This window comes from Notothenia rossii, assembly GCF_949606895.1.
Source record: "Notothenia rossii genome assembly, chromosome: 8".
NCBI lineage: Eukaryota > Metazoa > Chordata > Actinopteri > Perciformes > Nototheniidae > Notothenia > Notothenia rossii.
In genome coordinates, this window is record NC_136906.1 from 20,228,735 (window position 1) to 20,237,942 (window position 9,208).

Consider the following 9,208-nt stretch of genomic DNA (forward strand, 5'->3'; position numbering starts at 1 on the left):
GAAGAGGGGGTTGTCCCTCTAGGGAAGCCAAGACAGAGGAGACAGACAAAGATATCACTTAAAAAGCAGTACCTCTGTCTCTATGCTCTATCTCGTCTTGCCAAAGGGGACAGACTTTCCAAGTTGCCCATAGCTCAAGGTTTTTACTTTCCTCAGCAGCACCAACAAAACAGAACATAGGTAGAATTTAGCTTCTACCCAACAAAGTCCACTAGCAAATCAATAGGACAAGTTGCTGTCCAGCAAAGAGCTCTCCCCAAAGTAGTTGCTGACAACTTATATACACTAAAAAAAGGGTCCAACCAAACAGGACAAGAAAACAAAGCTTCAAACATGTTTTATAAAGAATAGGAAACTCAGGAAATGGTTGTAACAACAACAAAGGTTCAGTTACAATTCTTTATTGCCAAATGTGTTTAAAATATGTACTTCAAATCTAATATTTAAAGTATATGCAAGTGAAAAAGAAGAACCCAGAAATGAAAGTGGGCCGAGGCCTTTAAATGGGTAGGCAGGCTACTTGAGTGAAACTAGGGCGCTACCATATACTCAAAAGGTAGAAATGGGTGACCATGCGGCATACAAACATTTACAGGTATGAGGTTTTACCGTATCACTGGTGTGCAAGACAATGGCAAGCAGGACAGACTGTAAGGAAGCAGCAAAGGAGCATAACATAATACAGACTGAGGAGACCAATTTATCCATGTTTTAAAATAGACTGCCACCTGTACCATCAACCATGACAGACAGGGGCAAAGGGCAGAACAAACACCAGCAAGTGCCTTTGATAAGCAGGCCTAATGAGGGGAGTGGTTGGGGGAGGAGCCATAAGCCAGGCCTTGAGCTGCATTCCACCCACTACCCGGTTCACAGATAGTTTACCATAATATACAAGAACATACCATAACATAACTTAACTGTGGATATGGTCAATTAACATGAACATGTTAACAAAAGGGAAATAAATGTGTGTCTGAAATGTGTTTTGGGTTTGCTAATTTCCAGTGGGTTCTTCCTTGGCCCCTACACCCATCCACTAAGTTGTATTAAAATCCTGCTTGTAGTTTTTTCTGTGATTATGCTGACAAACAGCCAAGTAAACAAACTTAACGAAAGCATAACCTCCTGCATGGCGGTGATAAACCAATCGGCCGGGCCAAGAAAAATATCAATGTGTGTGCATGTGTGTGGGTGGCTGGTGGTCAAGGTTTCTATCGAGGAAGTAGAGAATAAAAAATAAAGAGATAAAGCCAAACATAGTGGTTTGTTTTGGACGATTAAGGAAACATTAGCTGCGTCATGGCTTGTTGTTGCATGACTCTGTATTTCTTTGGGAGGGTGGGGTTCCTCTCTTGGATGGTTTTGAGTGTGAACATACTGTGTAATGGGTGCTGATGTACTGTGGGAGCCTCTATGCCATTTTTATTGCCTTGTTTTGGATGATTTGTTGTCTGTTGAATTGGTTTTGTGAGGCTGTGGTCCAAGCTGGTGCTGCCAACAAACTGAACACAAAGGGGACATGCATAATGGAGGATCAGGCCTTTTTTGTATTCAAAGGGGATAGAAAAAACTAATGATTGGACTTAAAGAAGACAAAACAACAGGACAGGAGATTCCCCAATGATGTGGTGGGAACCAGGTCCATTCTGATTGACCACTTCCTGTATTTAAAAAAGGTGCAATGTGTAAAATATGTTTTGTGAGATAGTTCAGGCAATCAACTCGAGCCACATTTAAACACTTCAGAGGCCTTACCCCCGCCTACCAAAAAGATATCATTATTCACTTCACATCTTATCCTGGCGGAGAGGAGTAGAGTCTGCAGCCCTGGGGCGTGGACTAAGCTTCAGTTAGCACTTAAAGTTATCCTAAATTCCGCCACCACATCACCTGGTTTTATGCTGACTGCAAACTTTCTGGTGCTGCTGTTTCACATGTTAGATCCAGCTGTGGCTGGTTGCCAAGCGCAGGCTGTCCAGACCGCTCTCTTCCCCCCGGGGGGCTGCTCTCCTGACCGCGGAGAGGTTGAGACAAATGTGCGGGTCGTTTCTCGTTTCTGCCACTTTGGATTTGGTCCAATAAATAAACTAACAAAATGTAATCACACGGCCCATACAGCCCCCAGTTAGTGCCACAGTACATAAAAAGATAGTTAAACTGTTGGCCAGCACCACACATTAAGGTTAGAACAGCAGTGTTATCTGACTGGTTCTCAGACTTTCAGCGCATTGATGCAGATGTGAGTATTTCTTTACCTGCTGTACATTTTACTGTGAAGTCAAACTTAATTGTTAAAATAACAGATGATTGTAAATTGAGATTACATGGGCCTAAAAGTAGAAATGCTGCTGTAATAACATCTGATTATGCAATAATGAGTAGCACAAAGAACCCAGCTAATTCATGAAAGCATTATTTAATTATAACAATTTGTTAAAACAAAACGTTTGAATACTTTTCCATCACATTTTGCCAACTCTGACATAATTATGTCCCCTATTGGCATTTCAGATCTAATTAAATTATGCATCTTCTGTATGTATTGGCACTTTCTTTCAGAGCCTTCTCCATCGCTGCCCCCACCCTCTGGAACTCATTTCCACAACACATCAGAGACTGCACCGACCCCCCCACTTTCAAAACACTGACAAAAACACACCTCTTCAGACTGGCTTTTAATTTATGAATTATGTTGTGTTGCTGTTTTAATATTTTGTATTCTATTTTATCTCTTTTTTTATCACCACTGTAAAACATCTTAGAGCATCTGAAAAAACGCTTTGAAATTAAATGTATTATTATTATTATTATTCTTTCCAAAAGTCTTCTCTGATCAGTCTCAACATCATCATGATCGCTTGTTACCATGACAACTCTCTCAGGACCAATCGCCCACATCTCTCTCTCTCTATCTCTCTCTCTCTCTCTAGCTGTCGCTCTCTCTGCTCTTCTTTTGCTCTTCATTGTCTTCTTTGTCGTGACTCCCCCCTCACCCATCACCCACTGCCATCACCCACTTACATTTCCCATCAGAGGATTGCATTTGCTCATTTACTTAATTTGTTATCTTTCCTTTCTGTCTTTAGCTCTTTCTTTCATCAGGTACCTGTGTGGGAAGATTCAGTAGCCTCTCTTCTGGAGTATCACCAGTCAGCACACTCACAGCAGCTGGCAGAGCTCCCCTCCAGCAAACTCAATCAGGTCATTCCAGTCTCTTGACCATTGTCTTTGCGGGGTCTTCCAACCTCGTTGCCCTAAGCCCGCGGCAGTTTGGACGGGCCCCATATGCAGTTTGTGTTAAGGTCAGAAACCTCAAAGTCCTACGATGGCGGCGGTTTTTAGAAGTTAAGCATTTCGTTGATTTCATTTATTTTAGATTTTCCACTGAGATTTGAGGGCAAAGGAAAAATAGCATTGCCTTTTAGGTTGATATGTCAATTAGAAGGAGCCAGGGAGCATGGAGAGGGAAACATAATCATGCCAAGATTTTTAAGTTATTTGCACAAAATGTCTTGATAATTCATCACCAAGACAAAGTAAAACTTAATTAAAGAATCTCTATCCAAAATATACACTACCAAGTAATCAGCAAGGGGCATCTAGATTTAGAAAATGACTCACATGCACAGGCAACATTTGTAAATTATTCAATTTGATTGCACAAATTAATCAAAATGCTGAATGATTTAATTAAACTGAGGTAAGGAACTACACACTGCACACTGCGCACACTAATCAGTACATTTGATCTCAATGGAGTTTGTGCCAACCTGATGAATATAAGTCCAATATTCACCTTCTGTTTATGCTCTGTTTCGGTCTAATTAATAATAATGAATTGGGTTTATTTAACTGTCGCCAACTAGCTAGTGGCTTACTGTGATTGTCTGCTGTTCAGTGATAAGCAGGTGGTATACAGCGGGTTGTTTCAGCTTTTTCAGCGAAAACTTGTTTTAGTCCAAAGAGGTGCAACAACAGCCGTGACAGTAAACCAAAAAACTGAAAATGTGTTAATGTTTGACCAGCACATTTTCTGTTTAATTAACCAATAAGCGGAAATACACATAAAGCTTCACAAAGTCAAGCAAAGCTGCAGATTCAGATAGTCATATGTATGATCATCCCTGAGAGCGGCCCCTTTCAGCCGGATCCTTATCCTTTTCAGGATAAATCTAGCAAGACATCGTCCAAGACTAAAACACTGACAGCCCGTTTCTACAGGCCTCTCTTTCAAAGCCACTCCCCTCAGAGATGTCTGAATGTCTTGTTCTCTGACTGGACTATGTATTATTGTCTTAGTTATGAATATTTGGGGGCTCCGAATGTCAGTTTGTATGGTGGGAGAAAGGAGTCTGTCTCACGATGTGCTACAGGGGGTGGTAAACATGATTTCAGTGATATTTTAGATGTACACTGCTTTCTTTGTGTTTTCCTTCTTTTAACTTATCATATTTACTGTTCTGTCCTTTCGTGTGTTGTGTTTAATGTTAGTAATGTCTTATCCTATCCTGTCTCTTGGCACTACTGGAGCCACAGAGCCGGAGACTAATCTAATCATTTAGGGCCCGCTCTTGAGTAGTAAATATTTTTCTTGGCATATCACAAGGTGTGTGTGTGTTTGTGTGTGTGTGTCTGTATTTATGAGTGTTGTGTAATTCTCCTCGCTCTTTCCAGTGTTTCTCACCATGCCCCAGCCCCCGAGGACAGCAGCAGCCCTAGACCATTTTCTTTTTGATCTTGTCACAGTGACACACTATTGTCTATATTTCATGTCACTCTGACTAAACTGCTCTGCTGTTCAGATGTCCACTTTAAAGCTTGATGCACTCCTTGTGTATGGATTTGGCTGCCATGCCAGCAAAGCACTTTGCCTTGAAAAGGAATTAAACTTGTGAGGTTTTTCTAAGATAGATTAAATAGGGAGGAGGTTGAGAAGGCTGGGCTCATGGAGGGGCACTACCCAAATCAACAGAACCCCCCCCCCCCCCAAATGCCAACGGGTGTGGGTGAGGAGGCTGCCCTCTCTGATGGGTGTCTGAACATGTGGGTGGGTGTTTGTGTACAATATGAGGATTTCAAGAACAAATGCCTGTTTCTTTATATATGCACAAGGAACATTACGTGGCAAACATTTCCAAGTTACATACAAGACAATATACAGTAGGAAGCCATCATGAAACTAAATGCTTGTTGATTTTTATTTTTTCTATGGCATCAATTTTGTGTTGATTGGATTTGGCATTGAACTTTCTCATCTCTGCCTTTCAGATATTTTTCAGTTCAGGGTGAGTGAAGCGACAAAGTGAAAGATGAAGTGACAAACAAAGGAAGGTATATGCGCAGAAAGCCAAGGGAGGGGGGGATGACTTGGAATGGGAAATACAAAAATATAGTGCAGATCCGAGTGAGAGCCTGAGGAAGCTTTTGTTTACTGTGTCTCACATGTTGGTTACTCAAGCTAATGAGCAACAATAAAATAGCAGCCAATTAACTCTGGCCATCAGACTGAGACCGAGGTAAATGAAAAGAGAAGGAGCAAGATAGTGAGAGAAGGGGGAAAGTGTTGAGAGAGGGAGGGGAGATAGATGGGTAAATGACCTGGGAATCACAGCCGCTGTTATCTGCCAAGGATGTTCATGTGTGTGTGTGTGTGTGTGTGTGTGTGTGTGTGTGTGTGTGTGTGTGTGTGTGTGTGTGTGTGTGTGTGTGTGTGTGTGTGTGTGTGTGTGTGTGTGTGTGTGTGTGTGTGTGTGTGTGTGTGTGTGTGTGTGTGTGTGTGTGTTCCAGTAGGGGGAGCTGTGTAGGTCCATGTCACTGTAAGTGCTCTACATGACCATCTGGCTCTCACTGTCAGATTGGAGGCTGAACTTACACTTAACTGTTTCAGTGCCAGCATCTCCTTCACATCTATACGTAATACATTTAAAAAAAAACATGGACAATAAACAGATGCAGAGATTGCCTTTCTGTTGACAGTGAAAAGCACATCTTTGGACAATATTGTTATATGAACTGAATAAATCAACCATTCATAACAAAGAATCAGAGATGTAAATGATTGATGAAGGACGCACTGTGATTCTGCAGCTCTTCTTGATGCCACTAGACAGACAGATTGTGTATCTGCTTCACCATGGCGAGGGAAGAAAGCAAATGGTTAATTTCTCCTTCTCTGACTGCTGATGCAGTGTTCCAGCTGAACCCCTTGGAGAGTCTCTCTATGTACTCACTGTGCTGTAGTGCTTGCCATTCTTCAGAGTACCCTGCTGACCTCTCTTTAATTAGGCTAATTGAAATGTGAAAATAACCATTTTCTGGATTGCTTATTATTTTTGGGCAGTTTAGAATAAAAAGCATGTGTATACATTCAGAGGGAAAGAAGAGCTGTCCTACCTCTCTCCTTGGTTGACCTTGTTGCCAGGTTCTAATGAGTGTGGCCCCTGCTGGCTGGTACTGGTCTGTCCCCCTGGTCTCTGGAGTGGCCTTTCATCTGGTTTCAGTATCATCTCCTTGCACCTTTGGCATTCTAAATGCTACCTTGCCTCTGTATTTCCGGAGGGAGCATCCCCCACCACCGGCCTTAGTGTTGTCTAGAGACGAGAGGGATTTAACAGACATACTTGAGACAAATGGTGAGAAACGGATTGTGCTCGAGTGCTCTTGGCTGGTCTACAGGTGGTTCTTGGGTTTTATTTGTGTTCTTAGCTCCTCTGTTAACCCCCAGAGCGCGCCCACTGTTGGCCCTAAGCATTGACAGGAGCCTCCCCAGGGCAGCATGAGCTTGTGGAGAGCAGGGTGAGAGAGTGAGAGAGAGAGAGAGAGGATCTGAGGAAAAAAGCAAGAGAGAGAGAGAAAGAGAGGGGAGGGGGAGACGCCAAAGTACATTTGGAGCAATGTGCTTGATAGTATACAGTACAGTATGTGTATGTGGGAACCTGAGAACATTTTCATATGTTTTGTGTCTTCCTGATGAGGTGAGTCATTCCCTCAACACACTCATCTACACAACAAGTGTAGGCTACTGTGTACCAACGCTCACACCAAACGACGGTGAGCACACACATACACTTACAGTGTCTCACACACACACACACACACACACAATCTCAACTGCACGGGGAAAGATCACATGCTCATCATTACCCCTGCAGAACCAGCTGTAGCAGTGTACAGTTATGTTCACATCATACTTCAAACATTTATCATACGTACACATTATACACATATGGAGTCATTCGCCTTCGAGGAGCTATGTGATTTCCTCATTAACTTCTCGAAATGTAATGAGTCATTGAACCAAGTTCTGTGGCTCTGTTAATTATGGCCCCATTTCAACAGCTCTCTCCATGGCAACCTAAAGTTCTGCCTGTCACCACATGAGAGATGAGGGAATAAAGACATTTTCCCATTATGCTACCACCCCAGCGAGCATATTTTTCCTCAAGACAGGCCTGCTGACGGGTAGCTGCTGATCCTTTAGCTCCCCCTGCAGGTGAACAGGATAACATCAAGCCAGTTGTCTAGTGTATGAGGACACAAAATATGTGACTTAAAGTGGACCTATCATGCTATATTTTAATAATATGTTGTAGGCCCATACCTATATAAAACATGTCTGTGAAGTTTTTTTTTCAAAATACCAAACAGATCATGCATTTTAGCCATGCCTCATTTTGCTCTATTTGCTCTATTCCAGCTCTGTCTTCACAAGGGCTGATTCTGTGACACTTGGTGAGTTCCCTGACACACCGGGGACACATATTCATGTATAATAGAAGTACAAAAGTGCATTTTGCATGATAGGTCCCCTTTAAAAGAGTGGTGACTGTTCACATTAGCTGTAAAGTAACATTCATAAACAATCATGAAGTCTCATGTGATAAATAAGGTTATGTTTAAGAGGTAAGCACTCCTGCACTCAAGAGTGGGTGTCAACATGTTGGCCTCAAGGATATCATTCGCTAAAACTTGAAAGCGTTGTGGTATCAAATTCAATATCATGGACTAATGCAAATGAGCCGTTTCCACTCATTATTGTTCAGACAAACAAGCATCTGTTAATGCTTGTGTGATAACATTGCACCTACAATATGAATGAGCCGGAGCTTAATGTCAGTGAGCAGAGTTTAGAATAGAGCTTTGTGCTTAGCAGCTAATTTGCCCTGAAAATATGATCGGGATAGGGGAATTCTAAATAGATGTAAACAAAACATGTCAGGACTAAAAAAAGGTTTGTGCAGGGTTGTAAATTGTAAGTCTTTTTTTGTTTGTTTATTGATTACAACTGAACCATTCAAAAACATGTCACCCTAATGTACACCTCTAATGTTACTGAAAATACATTTAGCCTTGATGCAGATCAAATCTCTGCACCACCGGTAACAAACCTTTGTGTGTTTCTAAAGTGGTCAGCAAATGAAGCTGTCAAATCAAATGTCTTGAGACAGCTCGTAACGTGTACATTGTGTGGTTCTTATCATGTGGTATTTACATTTTATCTAACTTTGAATCAGCACAAGGCTCAACTCCCAACAGCAAAACAAATACTTGATGAAGATGAGTGTAATCACTCAGGACTGGCAGTATAACCTTTTTAATGCAACGGTATGGTGGACTAAAGCCAAGACAAAATACAGTCTACACACCATAGAAGAGCTGGCAGAGCACCCCGCTGCGGTGAACAAGTTCTCAGTTTGTCATTCCCCATAAATATACTCTTCAGCTTGTTGAAAACAAAATGAAGGATGACAAAGTGACTTCCAGTCAACCACTGCCTGTGGCAATTGTGCCATTTCTTTCACCTTAGTGCATTTTTAGGTGTCATGAGGCATTAAGTCATTGCTGAGCTTCTTGACAGATGGTTCCTGGCAACACCTCCTTACACCGACAAACTATCACTCAATGCAGTCAGGGGATGCTTAAATGAAACAGTTTAGCACGAGGGGAAATCCATCCATAGAAATTGATGTTCTTTTTATTTCACGTTTAAAAAGACACATTTACTCATGAATCCCCCACGCGCTGGCTCGTGTATCTTCCTTTCAAAACAAGAAGCCAGCGTCAGACAGTCTTTCTTTTATTTTTCCTTTGCAAAGTATGTCCATTTGTCAGCTAATCCCAGGCTCTTACTCACCTGTATTTATGGTCACAGATCACTCTACATCTCGTCTACACTTAAGAAGTCTGTCATCAGGTAAGGAAAGAT